The following is an 18,445-nucleotide window of genomic DNA, read 5'->3' as shown; positions in this document are numbered from 1 at the left end:
TTATTAAATCAGCAAACTATTGATTATTTTTTACATGCAGTAATGTCAGGCTAGGTCTTTCTCACTACCCCCTTGTGAGAAGATACTATAAAGTTCCATAGAATATGACTAAGTATCTCTCTCCCAACTCCCCTCCCCCATCCAAGTTCACCATCAGTTCATTATTTAGTATTCTCTGGGTCTTGTTCTACAATGAGCTACACATATCTACTTAACTACACTATGAGCTATACTGGATTTCCCCCCAAAATAGCACAAAAAATAGGTAGCAAATATTTTGCTGACATTCTAATATTTACTGTCTAAGATATTCTCATATTTACTAGTCTAGCAGCACCAATAAGAGCAGAAGTAAAAGAATCATTTCTGGGAATTGGGAAAATGAGAAGAAGAATATATAATATGTTCACAAATTTTTCATAATTAGAAATATATAACGAAAAAATAAAAACAATTTACTAACAGCTAATAAAGGTTTTCACTGGCTCCTAACCCAGAGAAGGCCTCTTTCTGTTCTAATCAACTTTATAGCTCACTCTTTTATTTTACTTTATCTAAAAGGGAAGGCCTTCAACTACCCAGATCAATGACTCAGGGATTTGGAGTTATTCCTCTATCAGACTGACTTTTGGCCTGAGAGAGGCATGCCTGAGTCTAGGATCAGTGCAGATAATGAGTGGGGTTAGTATTTCAAGGCAGTCTCAAAAAGCACAAGGGCAACAAAAATAAGAGGTAACAAGTCAAGCTACATAGTGAGCACACAGAAAGAGAATATTAGTGAGGCTTTTGGAAAAAAATTCCGCGAGATTTTTTTCTTTTTTAGAATTTTTATTTATTTTATTGATACATAATATTGATACATATTTATGGGGTACAATATGCTGTTTTGTTACATGCATAGAATGTGTGATGGTCAAAATAGGGTATCTGAGCTACTCACCACCTAGAATATTTATCATTTCTATGTGTTGGAACATGTCAAGTTCTCTCTTCTAGCTTCTTTGAAATATACATCGTTAACTATAGTCACTCTGCTATGGAACATTAGACATTATTCCTTCTTTCTATTTCTTTGTACCCATTAACTGACCTCTTTTCATCTCTCCCACCCCTTCTTGTCACTCACCTGTACCAGGCTCTAGTATTTATCATTCCACTCTCTACCTCCATGAGATCAACTTTTTTAACTCTCACATATGTGAGATCAAGCATTATTTGTCTTTCTGTGCCTGGCTTATTTCACTTAACATAATGACCCCCAGTTCCAACCACATTGCTGCAAATGACATGCTTTCATTCCTTTTTATGGCCAGATAGTATTCCATTGTGTATATACACCACATTTTCTTTATCTATTCATCCACTGATGGACACTTAGATTGATTTTATGTCTTTGCTATTGTGAATAGTGCCGCAATAAACACAGGAGTGCAGACATCCTCTGATATACTGATTTTTTTTCCTTTGCATAAATACCGAGTAGTGGGATTGCTGGATTGAATGGTAGTTCTATTTTTAGTTTTTTGAGAAATTTCCATATTGTTTTCCACAGTGGCTGTACTAATTTACATTCCCACCAACACTATGTAAGAGTTCCCTTTTCTCTACATCCATTCCAGCATCTGTTATTTTTTTGTCTTTTTAATAACAGTCATTCTAACTGGGGTAAGATGATATCTCATTGTAGTTTTGATTTGCATTTCTCTGATGATTACTGATGTTGAGCATTTTTTCATGTACCTGTTGGCCGTTTGTATATCTTATTTTGAGAAATGCCTATTCATGTCCTTTTTCAACATTTTAATGGGTTATTTGTTTTTTTTTTCCTGTTGAGTTGTTTAAATTCCTTGTATATTCTGAATATTAATCCCTCGTCAGAGGAATAGTTTGCAAATATTTTCTCCCACTCAACAAGTTGTATCTTTACTCTGTGGATTGCTTCCTTTGCTGTGCAGAAGCTTTTCAATTTGATATAGTCCCATTAGTCTATTTTAGATTTTGTTGTCTGTGCTTTTAAGATCTTAGAATCTTATAGAATCTTTGCCCAGACCAATGTCCTAAAGTGCTTCCCCTATGTGTTCTTCTAGTAATTTGATAGCTTTGGGTGTTATTTTTAAGTTATTAATGCATCTTGAGTTGATTTTTGTGTGTGGTAAGAGATAGGGGTCCAGTTTTATTCTACTGCATAAGGATATCCAATTTTCCTGGCACTATTTATTGTAGAGGGTGTCCTTTCCTCAGTGTGTGTTCTCAGCACCTTTGCAGAAAGTCATTGGCTGTAAATGTGTGGATTTATTTTTGAGTTCTTTATTCTGTTCCATTGGTCTATGAGTCTATTTTTATATAAATACTATGCTGTTTTGGTTACTATCACCTTGTAATATATTTTGCTGTCATAGTGTGATACCTCCAGCTTTGTTCTTTTTGCTCAAGATTGCTTTGGCTGGTTATGCTCTTTTTTGGTTCTATACAAATTTGGGGATTTTTTTATATTTCTGAGAAAAATGGCATAGATATTTTGATAGAGACGGCATTGAATCTGTAGATTGCTTTGGGTAGTATGGTCATTTTAACAATATTAGTTCTTTGATCCATGAACATAGAATATCTTTCCATTTCTTTGTGTCTCTGTCAAATTCTTCCCTCAATGTTTTGTAGTTTTCCTGGGAAAGTTCCTTTACCTCCTAGGTTATATTTATTCCTAGGCTTTTAATTTGTTTTTTGTAACTATTGTAAATGGGAGTACCTCCTTGATTTCTCTCTCAGCTACTTTGTTATTGGTGTGTAGAAATGCCACTGATTTTTGTATGTTAGTTTCATATCCTGCAACTTTATTGAATTTATTTATCAGATCTAAGAGTTTTTAGGTGTAGTTTTTAGGCTTTTCTAGATATAAGATCATGCCATCTGTAGAGGGAAACTTTTACTTCATCTTTTTCAATGTAGATGTTGTTTTTATTTATTTTTTTCTTGCCTGGTTGCTTTAGCTAGGACTTCCAGTACTATGTTGAATATGAGTGGTAAAAGTAGGCATCCTTGGACTGTGGGTGGGAGGGTGGAGCCAGGCCTGGTGGACCTGTTCTCAGGGCCTCTGGTGGTGCATGCAGGTACTGGTTATGGTAGGCAGGGGCGGAGTGATCTCTAGGCCCCCAACAGAATGCCTGGGTGCTCTGTGGCTATGCAACTGGGAAGGGCAGGGTTGCATTCATTGACAGCAGCCATAGGCAGTCAGCTGGAGAACACATGCTTCAGCACAGGTGGTGTCTACAGGTGAGGCAGTCTCTCCTCAAAGTGCTTGTAAGTGTGTGGCAGCTCCACTGCTAGGGGCAGTGGGGTCACTGCCAGTGGCTCATGCTTCATCTCTGGTGGTAGCAGCCAGCCACAGTGTTGGCTATGGGCAGGGGATGTCAATGGGGTTCCAGGGATGCAGAGGTGCAGGGGCTGTTGGGTCCCAGGGCAGGATGCAGTCAGGGGGACCAGGCTTTCAAAAAGCCACCATGCTGCAGCTGCTCAGGTCTCATGGGGTGGGTGGGACCCAGCGTGGCCCCCATCACTGGAGCAGTGCCATCATGCAGTCTCCGGGCAGATCCCTGTATTAGTCTAAGGGCCTGCAAGGGTCAAGGCTGTCCTGTGGCTGGGATTGCAGGAGGCTATGGTGGGAATGTGGACCACATGGAGGAAGGGGGGGTCTCTCTCTGACCCTTTCCCTGTATTGGGGAGCTTGTCCCAGCCAAGCAGGCTGCCCTGCCTCCCTCCCCTTCCTTGCTTTAGGTATTTCCTGTTACTTCTCTATTGAAATCCAGTGTTCTCTGTTAGATGTTCTATTTGAAGTGTGATTATACACAGAAATTATACTATATACTCAGAAATTAAAATAAAGATAAAAACATAAAAAGAAGCATCAAAATGTGATCCATAAATTTTTAGAAAGCATTCAAGAAAAACTAAAATGAAACCCTAAAAATAGTATACAATACAAAAGTACTCAGAAAAGAAAAAAAAAATAGATAAACACAAATAAATAGAATAACTAGAAAACAAATTGCAAAATGGTTGACTTATAAACTATCAATTGTTCAATTAAATATAATGGACTAAGCTTTCCAACCAAAAAGCACAGATGACCAGATGGCTATGTGCAACTATATGCTATCTACAAGAGACATTTTAAATGAAAATAGATACGTTGAATGTAAAAGGATGAAAAAAAAAAAGACAGTGAACACTACCCACCATTTTGGTTATCCTTTGTGGAGGAGATGAGTGCCAGGTATGTCTAGCTGCCATCTTAAAGCCCCTCCTCAAATTCTGGAAGATTTGAGGATAAGAGACATGAAAATAGGAGAAAAATCTTTCCCATGAAATAGATTTATTTTATGAAGTGGAAAGGAAAAACAGAAATAAATAACTACGTTTTCTCTTAAAGTTGGACCAAATGGCAAAAGATAAACTGATTTGATGTTAAAATTTAATAGCTAATTTTAAATAGAAAACAAAATGAAAATATCATATTGGAACTATATCAGCTGCAAAATATTTAGATAACCCTCCCAGGAGAAATGAGTGCTTATAAATAAACATAACATTTTCTGCTCAATTTCAGGAAATTCTGAAACTCTCATACACTGCTGTTTGGAATGAAACATGGTAGAACCACTTTGGAAGACAGCTTTGCAGTTTCTTCAAAAACTAAAAGTATATGTGGCATATGATCCATAGATATTTATCCAAGAGAAAGAAAACCATATGTCCATATAAGTATTTCTGTGCAAATATTCATAACAGCTTTATTTGTAATAGCCAGAAGCACGAGTCAACCCAATATCTAACAATAAGTTAGATGGCCATCACGTGGTCTCCAGGTCATCTAACAAAAGATGGATGGGTAAACAAACTGTGATATACCCATACAATGAAATGCTACTCAGCAACAAAAAGGAATGAACTATTGATACCTCTATAAAATGGAAGAATCTCAAAATAAATATTCCAAGTAGAGGATACTGTATAGCTTCATTTATTTAAAATTCTACAAATACCAACTAATTTATAATGACAGAAAGATCAGTGATTGCCTGAAAAGAAGATAGAGGTTTGGGGAGAATGAGGAGTGATAAAAGGGAACGGAAAACTTTTGAGTGGTGATGGATTGATTCACCATTCTGATCATGGCAACGGTTTCGTGCTTGTATACGCATGCCAAAACTTATCAAATTGTACACTTTAAATATTTGTGGTTTTGTATATGTCAATTATTTCTCAATACATTTATTAAAAACATGGTACTACACCATACTAACCAGTTTGGAACAAAACCTATATAATCATACACTTTTAATAACAGTGCACATGTCTACCATCTGTAAGGAGACCAATTTTGCAAGGTAAATCATAAATTGTTACTATGATTATTATTAATAAAGTGTGAGTAAAATTTAAAAGAATGAGCCAAAGTAGGCAACAGTCAGGCAGTTTGTGGCAGGTGGTGTTATTCTCTGATTTGTCTTTGAGAGAAACGCGTGCTTGGAAATATTACAGACTCACCTATGAGACAGTGTCGGGCTCTACGTGTGCCACACTTGGGTCAACCCATTTGGCTTATGTTCCCCAGCAATTGTCAGATTTGAGTGCTGCATTTGATTGACCCTTTGTTACTTCTGTTTGAAACAGAATAGCTAAGTTCTTTAATTACTCCTTCAGGGACACTTAATGTATTCTAAGTGTTTACTAAGCCTTGGAAAGTGATTGATTGCCTCTGGTTAATACTTTCATACTCAAGGTTAATTATTGTTTTCTGATAATGTTTTTTATTCATTAGCATCCTTTAATAAAGCTGGCAATCATTGGTTAGTTAAGTGGACAAGTCTTAACATGAGAGCTAAAGTTTCCACTAAGGGTCAATCTACTAATTTCTTGGTTGTATATGATATGGAGAGACCCTATAAAATAAAAACGCTTACGTTGGGCATCTTCCCTTTAACTAAATGATGCTATAAATATACTGTAAACAGCCTGGAGCTTACTATTTTGCAAGGCTGAATAATCACGAAGGAGACATAGCTAAGGAAGTGGGGTACAGAGAAGAGGGGGGAGTGGGGGGAGAGGGATGATAGAACTGATTTCTCATTGAATGTAATGAATTAGGCACAGAAATTTGCAGTAAGGGAAAGAAGAAAGAGAATGCAAAGGTTTTTGGTGCTTTATAGACTTTCTTTGAGCCTTAAATTTTAATAAGTTATCCTTAAAAGATGACGAGTCCCTTAATATGAAGGAAGATGAGAACATATAAACCTCACACCAGGCTCTGGCTGGCTTCCTGCTGATTGAATTCTACAGGAATCAATAAAGAGATATGCGTTTCACAGTCTGGAGCTATTTTAGGGAGTCCTTCTAAAGATGGGCAGAGACCTGGTGTATCCCTTGAAGAGGGTTAAAAGGAAGCAAAGCAAAGCTACAGACATTAAACTAAATCCAGATAAGAAATTCTGACACCGTAACTAAAAGTAATGGGTGTAATTAATAAAGAATGAAAATCATGTAACTGCTAAGAACAGCAGAATTATGATGATACCGATGATACCATTCCAAATGTCTCCTTTCCTGCATTGCTTTAAATAGTTATTTACTAAACACTGACAGTGATCACAACATAGTGTTAGGTAGCAAACTGTAAGAAGAAAGAGGGGAAAGAAAGTATTTGGTAGTCAGAGTTCATCTTGTCACTGTTCTGCTTAAAAATGACTACTGGCTTTCCATTTCTTGGAACGCAATGAATAAATGCCTTAGCGGGCATACAAATCATTTATATTCTGTCTCCAGGTCACCCTGCTTCTTTTTTCTTTTTTCTTTTATTTCAGAATATTATGGGAGTACAAGCACTTTGGCTACATACATTGCCTTTGCACCATCCAAGTCAGAGCTACAAGTGTGCTCCTCCCCCAGACAGTGCATACTGCACCTGTTAGATGTGAGTTTACCCACCCTCTCCTCCCCCTCCCACCTGCCCAACACCCCATGAATGTTACTTCCATATGTGTGCATCAGTGTTGATCAATTAGTACTGATTTAATAGCGAGTACATGTGGTGTTTGTTTTTCCATTCTTGTTGTTTTTCCATACTTCACTTAGAAGATGGTCTCTAGCTCCCTCCAGGATAATACAAGAGGTAGTTCACGATTCTTTTTATGGCTAAGTTTACATATATCACATTTTATTAATCCACTTGTGTATTGATGGGCACTTGGGTTGTTTCCATATCTTTGCCATTGTGAATTGTGCTGCTATATTCATTCGAGTGCAGACGTCTTTTTAATAGAATGTCTTTTTTTCCTTTGTCACCTGTTTCTTACAATATATTCTTCTCCACTATGTAGTCTATAGGGCTGGTGTATCAGAATTATCATACAATATGTCAATTTACCTAATACCAAGAATTAAGTAGCAATACAAAGTATTATTATTCATGCTACTTGCTGCAACAACAACTCCAATATCCCAGTGACTGTGTTAGCCAGGGTTCTCCAGAGAAACAGAACCAATAGCATGGATGGATGGATAGATAGATAGATAGATAGATAGATAGATAGATAGATAGATAGATGTAGAAATATATAGAAAGATATTTATTATGAGGGATTAGATCGTGTGATTATGGAGATGGAGGAATCCTACAGTCTGCCATCTGAAACCCAGAGACACAAGAAAACCCATGGTGTAATTCCATTCTAAGCACAAAGGCAAAGAACCAGGAGCAGCAATGTCTGAGGCAGGCAAAGACGGATGTTCCAGGTCATGCAGAGAGAGCAAGTTCACCCTTTGCTTGCATTATTGCTCTGCTCACACCCTCAGTGGATTGGGTGATGCCCACACACATTGGTGAAGGTGATCTTTAATCAGTCTACTGAGTCAATGCTACTGCTTCCATTCTTCCAAAGATATCCTCATAAATACACCCAGAATAATATTTTGCCAGCTAACTGGGCATACCTCAGCCCAGTCAAGTTGACACATAAAATTAACCATCAGAGCCCACCCCCTTGTCAACTTTGTAGCCATATGAATCTCATTAAACCATACTTAATCTCCAAATAAAAGCCTTAACAAGGCCATATTTCCACCTAACATGATGTAACTATCTTTTGCATAACCAAAAATGCACTAATCCTTTCCTCAGAAGAGGAAGTAAAAGCTTGAGTGATGTTAAATGTTTTCTTGGTATACTTTAACTCGAATACTATGATATAAAATTAACGATACTTAAACACTAATATAAAACCAATACATTTCATGTTACATAATAAGGAAATAAGAGAGAAAAGAAAACAAAGATGTTTGCTTAATATATGTGTATATGTGTGTGTGTGTATAGTATTTATATTCCTAACAAAATAAAAAGGAAAGACCCGTGACAATTATAGTCTTCATTTCTGTAGCTGGTCATGTGGTTATAGCTGATATTCATAACTACTTTCTTCTACTACATATTCTGTATTTCCTTAAATTTCAGCAAGCACCTCAGCTGGTGGTGGTTCTATATCTGGTGGGCAGAGTCATCTTCATTAGTAGTACTGCCTACATTGAATTGTTGTAGTTTTTCACTGACTGTAACCACAGGGCATGGTAATAACAAGAGACGCTCTAAGGGCTCTCCTGGATTCTAAACATACTCTTCCTCACCTCCGCTGTGGACTTGTAGCCCAATTTCCTTCCATCCAATTTCACCATGCAGCACCATAACTCCCTTCCTGGTCTGCTGGTTTAGAGGTATGAGGAGCACCAAGTGGCCAGGTAGCAATCTCAACTTCCACTTCAGTGGACATCACTGTTTGTTTCCCGGTGGAAGCATCACTTCCTCCTAATCCAAGACCACTGGGCAGGCAGGGCAGGAACTTGGGAAAACAGGAAGCAACAATCTTTCTAGTTGATCACTAAGGGTAACAGTGAATGTGTCAGTCTATTCCTACCCCTTGATTTCTGGACCAGCAGATCCTGGCTATTGGAGAAACAGCACCGCATTTTGGATTCTGATTTTCAGCATACACAGCCTTCTGGAGAACCTTACCCTTCCCTGCAAGGTATTGCCATCTAATTGGTGCTGTAACTGAGTCTTCGAAAGGCCATTCCACCTTTATATCAAGGCAGCTGCTCCTGAATGGTGGAGAACATGGTACGACCAGTGAATTCCACGAGCCTGAGCCTGTTACTGCACTTCTTCTGCTATAAAGTGAATTCCCTGATCTGCAGCAATGCTGCGTGGAATACTATCACAATGAATAAGGCATTTTGTAAGTCCACAGATAATAGTTCTGGCAAAAGTATTATGTGCAGGGAAGCCAGTCCATATCCAGTGTGTCTATTCCATCAAGGACAAAACACTGCCCCTTTCATGATGGAAGAGGTCCAGTGTGACCAACCTGCCTCCAGGTAACTGGTTGATCACCCAGGCAACTGTGCCACATTGGGTGGCTGTATCCAAGTCAGCCCTGGTGCGTGGACGCCTATGTTTCTGAGCCCCTGAGTAACCTCCATCCCTGCCACCCTGGCCACTCTGTTCCTGAGCCCACTGGGTGATGACAAAGGGGGCTGAGGAAAAGAGGCTGCCGGTATTCACAGCACTGGTCATCCTATTCACTCGATTACTAGAATCTTCCTTTGCTGAGCTCACCCTTTGGTGGGCATGCACATGGGACACAAATATCTTCATGCTTTTTGCCCATTCAGAGAGGCCCACACACATAAAACTCTTCTTTAAATTTATTTGTCTCCAATTTTCCAATCAGGTTCCTTCTAAGTCACTGACCACCCAGCCAAACCATTGATAATGTAATTACAAGTTTGGCCATCTCCCCTTCCAAGCAAAGTGCACAACGAGGTGCACTGTCTGAAGTTCTGCCCACTGGGAGATTTTCCTTCACTACTGTCCTCAGGGATGTCCCACAAAGGGGCTGCCATGCTGCAGCTGCCCACTGTCAGGTGGTGTCTGCATATTGTGCAGACACCACCAGAAACCAGGCCAGAGTCTTGCCCTGTCATCTGATGGCAGGTAACCCCATGTGAGACAATAGGTGGGGGCTGGGAGAGACAAGGTAGTGCGGCAAGAGTGGGGACCATGGCACATGAACCACTTCTTCATCCAGCTGACTTGTGCCTTCAGGGCCTGATTGGGCTCAGTCACATATACACCACTTCCCTCTGATGATGGAGTATTGCTGTGCACATCCAATGTTATGGCTTGGTGGGTCATATGACACCCAGTTCATGTTGAGCAGCTTACGTGGCATGGTAATTTGGTGGCCCATGGTCAAGCGTTCAGTTTCTACCAAGGCACAGTAGCAAGCCAAAAGCTTCCTCTCAAAAGGAGAGTAATCATCTCCAGATGAGGGCAGGGCTTTGCTCCTAAAGGCCTGTGCTGCAATTTACCCATGGGGACCTGCCAACGTCTCTAAACAGCATTGCTATCTTCTACTGACACTTCAGGTAACACTGGAGTTGCTGGGCCACGTGGCCCAAGTGGCAGAACAGCCTACACTGCACGGTGAACCTGCTGCAGAGCCTACTCTTATGCTGGATGCCACTCAAAACTAGCAACATTGTAGGTCACTTGGCACAGTGGCTGGAGAAACACACCAACATGAGGAGTATGTTACATCTAAGATCCAAAGAGACCCATTAGGTGTTATGTCTCCTCCTTCCAGATGCAACAGCTACTCCCTCACCATAGAAGGGATATCGTAACATATCCCATACCACAGACTCCCAAGAAGTTTGAGGCAGAAGTCTCCTGAACTGTAGTTGGATTTATGTCCCACACTCTGGCACACAACGAGGAGTCTAGAGTAGTTGCTACACCTCGTTGACTTTGTTCAAGCAGCATGATGTCATCAATACAATGGATCAGCGTGAAACCTTTTGGAAGGAAAAGGCAATCAGGATCCCTGGAAGCCGAAATATGACAGAGGGCTGGAGAAATGGTTCACCCCTGAGATAGGACAGTCAGGGTGTATTGCTGGCAAACTGCTTCAGTTGGACCTTATGGACAGGTATGGAGAAAAACGTATTTGTCAGGTCAATAGGCATACACTAGGTACCAGGACATGTGTGAGTTGATCAAGAAAATACTTAATATAAAAACTCACCTGAGCACTTAATCAGTTCTTTCACTCAAAGTCCAGTGAGGATGTTCCTGGTTGGGTGGCTTTTTGGACACCTGTCCTCTAAGTAGTGACTCTGGACCTGCAATCCTTCCATTTGGATGGTTCACAGTCCTCTAGAGCCTCCTGAGAGCTTTCTGCTCTCTTGGCACACTGGCCTACAGAACAAGTGGAGGGTCTTTCTAGGGTTCACTTGAAGCTCCACCTCTGCCACAATCTGTATTTGAATAAACCATGCAGGGCACTGGTATGCAATCACTCTCATGGATCACTGCCTATATCACAGCCAAATGACACGTTCACAAAGTTTCTGGTTGTAGTTTTACCCGTGGTCTTTCCTTTAGTTCTTCAAATGCTTTCCCTACTTTCTACCCGTCTCCACCATCCATCTCTCTCCCATCCCACTGCCCATCTCCAGATTTCTCTTCTCTTGGTAAAGATCATATTCATCCTTCAGATTTACCTAAAATGTGTCTTTCTCTAAGAAGGACTCTCCTGACCCTCCCAAGTAGGCTCTTGGTCTCTTCTTTGTCCTATCACGTCTTATCAAAATTTTAATTTCAGGCCAATTAGTTAACATCCAGAAGCATTTGCATAGCAAAAAAACAAAAAAAAAAACAAAAGTTAAGTTGATTTATAGCCTTGGGAAGCTTATACTCTATCTGAGAAATAAATGTAAACATAAAAACATATCTACAATAATCAACTTCTGTCTTCCCAGCGGTCACCACCCTAGAACCATCCATCGATCACGTCCTGGCTTGACTATTACAAACTGTTTCATTCTCCACCACTCTCGCTGCCTACAATGCATTTTCCACACTGAAGTCAGCTGTACATTTTTAAAGCAGCTTTCTTGAGATATAGTTCACATACCACACAATTCACTCATTTAGAGTGCACAATCCAGTGGCTTTTAGTATCTTCACAGAGCTGTCCATCCATCACCACAATCCATTTTAGAACATTTTTCATTATCCTGAAAAAAAAGATTGCATACCCTTTAGCCATCATCTCCGACTCCCTCTACCCACCTCCAGTCCTTGTAGAACACACAAATCCCACTATTTTATTTTCCTGCCTAAACCCTCTTAATGGTTTCCCTCCATCCCATTATACTTACGATACAACAGCACACCTGTGTTCCTTGTTCCTCATCTGTCTGTCCAGCCTCATCTTATGCCTGTGTCCCTTGCTCATTCCCAGGAGCAATGGTCTATTTTAAGTTCCCGACATGCCAAGCTTTATACACAGGGCCTTTGCATGTAGTGCTTGCCACATGCACAATGTTTTGTTCTACTCTTAGTTTATCCAACTCCTCCTACATGACATATCCCTTGAGAAGCCTTCAATGATCTACTTCTCATCTTAAGTAGACTCCCGTGTGGCACTTTTTCATAGAACCTTGTATTTTTTATTTATAATATTTGTCACCATTTAAAATTATACATTTATTTATTTGGTTACATGATTACAATTTTCCGTCTGCTAGATTGTAGTGTCCATAGACACAGGGGCTGTGACTTTTTCTATTCCTAGTGAATACCTGGTTTCCAGCATGGGATCTAGAAGACAGTGGGAGCCCAGTAAATATTTACCCAACATAAAAGGGAATCTGTGAATGAAGGAAGCAATCTGAATAACAAAAAGCTAAAGTGAACTTCTCAAGAATCTCCAATATTCATGGTCTTGAACTAAGTAATTGCATTTCTGGGATTCCATCTTAACAGGATACTTCTACATAAGAGGCAAAGTATAATTTATAACAGCAAAAGTTGAAGCCCCCATAAATGTCCAACTACAGTGAAAAAGTTATATAACCCAGAGGATAGTCACTCAGTTAAAACTGAAAAAATAATGTAATAATTGATGTAATACATTGATGGATGTAATGACATCAAAATATTTGTGATTTAATCGAAAGTTATAAGTCATGATGGTATATAGTTATACCAATGTTAAAAAAAAGTATAATAGAGAAGCGTTTCATTAAAAAACTGAGCACCTAACGCAAATATTAATAGTGCCTCCCTGTGATTGGTACAACAATAAACATTTAGTTTTATTTTTAACCTTACTTTTCTTATTTTCCAAATTTTCTTTAATAAGCAGGCATGTTTCTATTAAGAAAAATAAATGGCAATGAAGTAAAGGCACTAAATAAAGTGTTTGTCACAGTGAGAGTGGTGACATGGGGCCTGAGGTGCTTGGGGATGGGGAAGAAGGAAGATGGATGTGCCAGTCACCCCCCTGCGGCCAGGGAGCTACATGTGTGGCTAATTCTGTCCTTCCACCCTCCCTGTGTGACAGCGGCAGGTACAGTGGCTGCACCTGCTTCCCAGCTCAGAGGGGCCTTCCCAGGGGTGGTGACACATGTCCTCTGCGTTATTCACACTGTGTCTCTGTATCCTGCCATTACAGGGACAGGTTTTGTGACATCTCAGTCTGAGATGAGGCCACCGGGCTGAGCAGGACTGCCACTTGCATCTTCGTGCTAATTAGGAAAAGGCCCCCACAGGGGCGGGTACAGGCCAGAGCCAGGAGGAGGGCAATGCCATGCGGTGAGCAGGTGAGCAGAACTCAGGCGGGATTTCAGCCCCTCCCTGCCTCCAAGTACATCCTCCCACTCCCGTACAGGTGCGGCCCTTGCCCGGCACCCACTTCTTTGGGTGAAAGCTACTGATATTTGAGACCAATGAGCTCACTTAGAATCCCGCAAGCTAAGGTGACATGTTCATTCCACACTATCCATCTAGTTTATTTGATAATTAAGAAGACTACAGGTTTCAGCAGAATAATAATAACATTAAAATGGTGATTAATAATAGCAATAGGAACACAATAATAATTTAAAAAAAAAAAAAAGATGAAAGGAGCCTAAGTAGGCTTGACAATCAAATGGAATGGGTGGTCTTAGATTGGATCCTGGACCCAAAAGAGAACATTCATGGAACAATCGGGAAAATCTGGGCAAGGTCTGCAGATTAGGCAATAGTGTTGGATCCAGGTTAATGTCCTGAAAATTAGGGATTGTTCTGTGATTCTGTCAGACGTAGCATTGGGGAATCTGAATTCAGGGGATAAAGGAATTCTTTTTGCTATATTTGTAACTTTATTTTTTTAAGTCAGAAAACAAAAAGAACCAGGAACACACACAAGTCTAGTCTGTCCACGTCACTTTATAGAGGAGGACACGGAGCATCTGAGCCACTTGCTCAGAGTCAGACAGCAACTGGGCAGCACTGGAGGGGGACTTGCTCCTCTGCCTTCCTGGCCGGGGCCACCGTCTGCCACAGTGCGTGAGTCAGGCCAGCGCGGGCCCTGGAGGGGAGGGAGGAGGCTCTCGGGAAACAACCCTCAGTTGCTCTTTCTCAGCAACCTTGGTCTGCTCGCGTGGTCAGACTTGGTTTACACACCCCAGAAGCCTGGGGCAGGGGCAAGCCAGCATTGAGCCTTATCCAGAGGATAAGGCTTGGGGACAGAGGGGCTATGCTCACCTCTAAGGACCAGTTCCCTCAAGGCTGTGGTCATTTACAAGTCCCTAGTCTACCGGTACCCTTGCTGCCCGAGAGGCGTGTTCAGAGGGGATGCAGACAGAAGGCCACTGCACGGTGACCGCACAGCGATGCTGACTGGGCTCACCAGTGTCTAGGGGATTCTGCCAGGTACCTCCAAGGACTTCGCTCCCAACTAGAGAGGAATTCAACTCCCTGTGCCTAATGGTTCCCGCAGCTCTCTATCCAGAAATGAATGCTTATGCCAGACAAACAGCAGACGAAGGGCCCGGAGTTGGGCGATGACATGTCACCATCTTTCTGAGCAGGGGCCTCAGAGACCTCACCCTGAGGGCTGTCTCTCAGTACACGAGGCTGCAGAGGGCCTGGCGCCTTGTCTAGCTCAGACCATGGGGCCAGAATCCTCCTCGCCTGGGGGAGAGTCACATTCAGTGTCCTGGTTGTGCCACACACTCATGACAGCTTGCACTCTTCAATCCTTAAGGGTCAAGGTGAGACGTACTCTCAAGTTGGTTTGTTCCTAAGTGCTTACCACCTTTGGAAGGCAAATGCTCCTTACACAACAAAATTTGTTGGTTTGGGCCTCCTTCCTTCTTTCTACTTGGCACCTCTAATTCCTGACCATTTGTGTGTGTGTGTGTGTGTGTGTGTGTGTGTGTGTGTTTGCAAGCATGCATATCTGTGTGTGAGTGTGCAACCGAATTGACTAGTTCCCTGTTTTATAACCCCCTTTATGGGCACTTAGGGTTCAGCCATTTCCCTTATTAAATCCACTATCATTTCCCATAGATTTTCATCTTCAAAAACCTTTTGTCACCCCTTGACATTTCCTGCTCCCTCTCCCCTTCTAGCTGTCCCTGTGGGTTTAGCCTTCAAAAAATTTTTTTGTTTCTATTGACATTCTTTTTAGTTGGATTTTTGAAGACATGGGGATAAACGTGCAATTTCAATCCATACGGCTTGACTCTAAGTACAAACGTAGAATTTTCAACTCGAATCAATTTCTTACCCATTGAGGGAAGGCCTGGCCACTGTGCACAGTGGTGCACACAGCTGATTGTCCCCCTCCTGGGGGCACCGTGCACACTGCCTCTAAGCTGTGTACATTACAGCCCTGGGGAAGGGGAATCAGATGTCAACCCCCAGGCTCAAAAGCCCATGTGCCCTCTGTGACCAGACAGCTAAATGTCAGGGTGTAGATTGCTCCAACATGTTCACACTTCCTCCTTCTGGGCTGTAACTGGTCTGGATGCATCAAGATCAGTGAGCGTCAAGAGGCAGTAAGAGTGACCTTGACATGTTATTTCAGCATCTTTGGGTTTGGTCTCTCTGTCTGTAAAATCCAAATGGGGCTGTAGATGACACTCATTGTAACCTCTATTTCTGAAACTTCCTTGTGATTCTGCGAGTTCTCTGCTGCCTCCTGCAGCCCCTCACCCGCCCTGACTGTATCCCATGAGGTGCCCGGGGCTTTCAGCGGCAGGGATTCCCTTGAGCATCAAGAGCAGTGATTCTGAGCATTCAGCATCTGTAATGGAGTTTTCACTACTCAGGGGAAAAGGAGAAATCTATGCCTGTTCCAGTGCACCTGTTGGTGAAGCCTAGCAAATATTTTTCCTTGTGATGATTGCATTTTGTTCTGAGATAAAGACTTTTTCTATCTTTTTCGGGGTGTTGCAATGTCTTTCATTTCTTTTAAAAATAAGAAAATAAACAAAGCTGTGATGAGACGGTGTCAGCTTTGGTTTGCTATCCGAGGGCAGGTGCCAAGGTGATGGCAGAGCATCCCTGCAAGATGCAGTCGGCAGAGTGAGGAAGACGCCAAGGCCATGGATGGGAGCTGAAGTCCATGGTCAGGAACGTTCCCCTGACACCTCTGAAGACCATCCAGACATCAGACTGCTCTTTCTAGGTCCGGAGCTGATGAAATGTTAGCCACGGAAACTAGATTGAAACCCCAAACAGCATGGGGCTTTTCAGCTGCCTGAGAATCCAAAGAAGATCAAAGAACTCAGAGGCCCAGGCACAGTGTCAGCGACGGGAGGCTCTTTCCCTAAGACACTCTCCGCCCCGTGCACAGGGAAGCAGCATGGGGAGGCGCCATCTCGTTGCCTGGATTTTGTCAGCTCAGGTGTGTTGTTTGTGGGGGAGGCAGTGACCAGATGTGGAAGAAACTCATCAGATACACGTGTGAGACAGAGAAAGTCAGCAAAGACAGCCCGATTCAGCTGAAGCAGGTGCCCTGAGGCCGGCAAAGCTGGAAGCTACTGGATAGGCCATCAATCTTTGTCTCGGGGTTCAAATCTGTTTGTGGCAAACTTGCTGACATGCCTGGGTTGTTGCACACCCCTTTAGCGATCACGTGGACTGGATCAGAGGCTTTTCTGAAGGCCAAGACGAGGTGGAGGTGAAGAGGGACTGGAGCCCTCGTGAGTGACCTAGGGACAGCATAAAAGGACACTGGTGGTACACATTTCCTAAGAAAAGGCCCCCAGAGGATGCCCCCAAATCTGTTCCCTTATGGCTTCAAATGTGGCTGTTGTTCGCCCAGCCACACTGCAGGCCATGAGTAGAAACTGACAAATCGTGTGCAGGGAATTGGAATCGATAGCAGGTCACAGGGCATGTCTTGTGGTCCATAATTATCGACTCTCTCTCCTGTAACTCGGAGTGATGCCCAGACCCCAGTCCGCTAGCCTGTCCCTCCTTCCTCAATCCCAAAGCCCCTGAGCCCAGGATGTATTCTGAACTTCCTTGCCTCCTGAGACCTCCCTGGAGACTCTGTCACTCTGAGTCTGACACCAGTCTCGGCCATGGGAGGGATTTATTGAGTGTTTTCTTGGTGTCTGACCTCCAAGGCTCGCACCCCCACCCCAGGTGGAAAATGTTATCTTCACTCCATTCCTCTAATCCAATCAATTTCATTTAAAAAAAATTATTGAGTGTTTACTCCGTGTCAGGTCCTGCTGATGTTTTTTTCCTCCAAAAGAGTGGTGAAACCCATTGCCTACTTTCCATCTCCTTTCACCGCCCTGGCCCTCGCCATTTCTCTAGTGCCCAGGGAATGACAAGGACCTCCCAACGTGCAGGGTCCCTCAGCCTCTGTTCTGTCTTCTTCAAATCACCCTCCAGCCCGAGGGATCTTCCAAACTGACAGGCTTTGGTAAGGTCCCTACTTGCCAAACACTCTCTAGTGACACCCAGGACACAGGTCTGCTTGTTATCTGGGCTCACAGATGCCCAATGAAGTGAGCCCAAGCTGGGTCTCCAGCCTCTCATTGCAACACCTAAAACTCTGAACTTACGCAAAACACCACCACAGTATGCATCATGCTGCTTCCCTTCTAACTGGAGCTACCTTTCTCTGTTTCCTTCTGGCTAGCCCCCTCCCACTTCACTCCGGCATTCAGCTCCTGGGTCACCAAATGTTACCCTGAGCATCTGCCTTTATTATAGCACTTACAACGCGCTGTGTATTAGAGTGATCTGTTGGCGTGTCCCTACTCGACTATGAACTGCTAAATTCAGGTCTCCATCTTAACTATCTTGAGATTACAATCTTTAGGAAGTAGCTAAACACACATTACATGCTTTATAAAAACCTCTTATAACACTTATTATGTGTCCAACGCTGCTAAACACCTTACAAACATTTCTGTAATCTCCACAAAAAAATGTGCACCTACCATATGGCATGAGTTGTTTTGTATGCATAACTTTGCTATCGAGAGAGGGATCTTTTAAGAATTTAAATCGATCACACCTCCCCGGCTCCTCTAG

This window comes from Microcebus murinus, chromosome 19, assembly GCF_040939455.1.
Source record: "Microcebus murinus isolate Inina chromosome 19, M.murinus_Inina_mat1.0, whole genome shotgun sequence".
Lineage (NCBI taxonomy): Eukaryota > Metazoa > Chordata > Mammalia > Primates > Cheirogaleidae > Microcebus > Microcebus murinus.
This window is presented reverse-complemented; position numbering follows the sequence as displayed.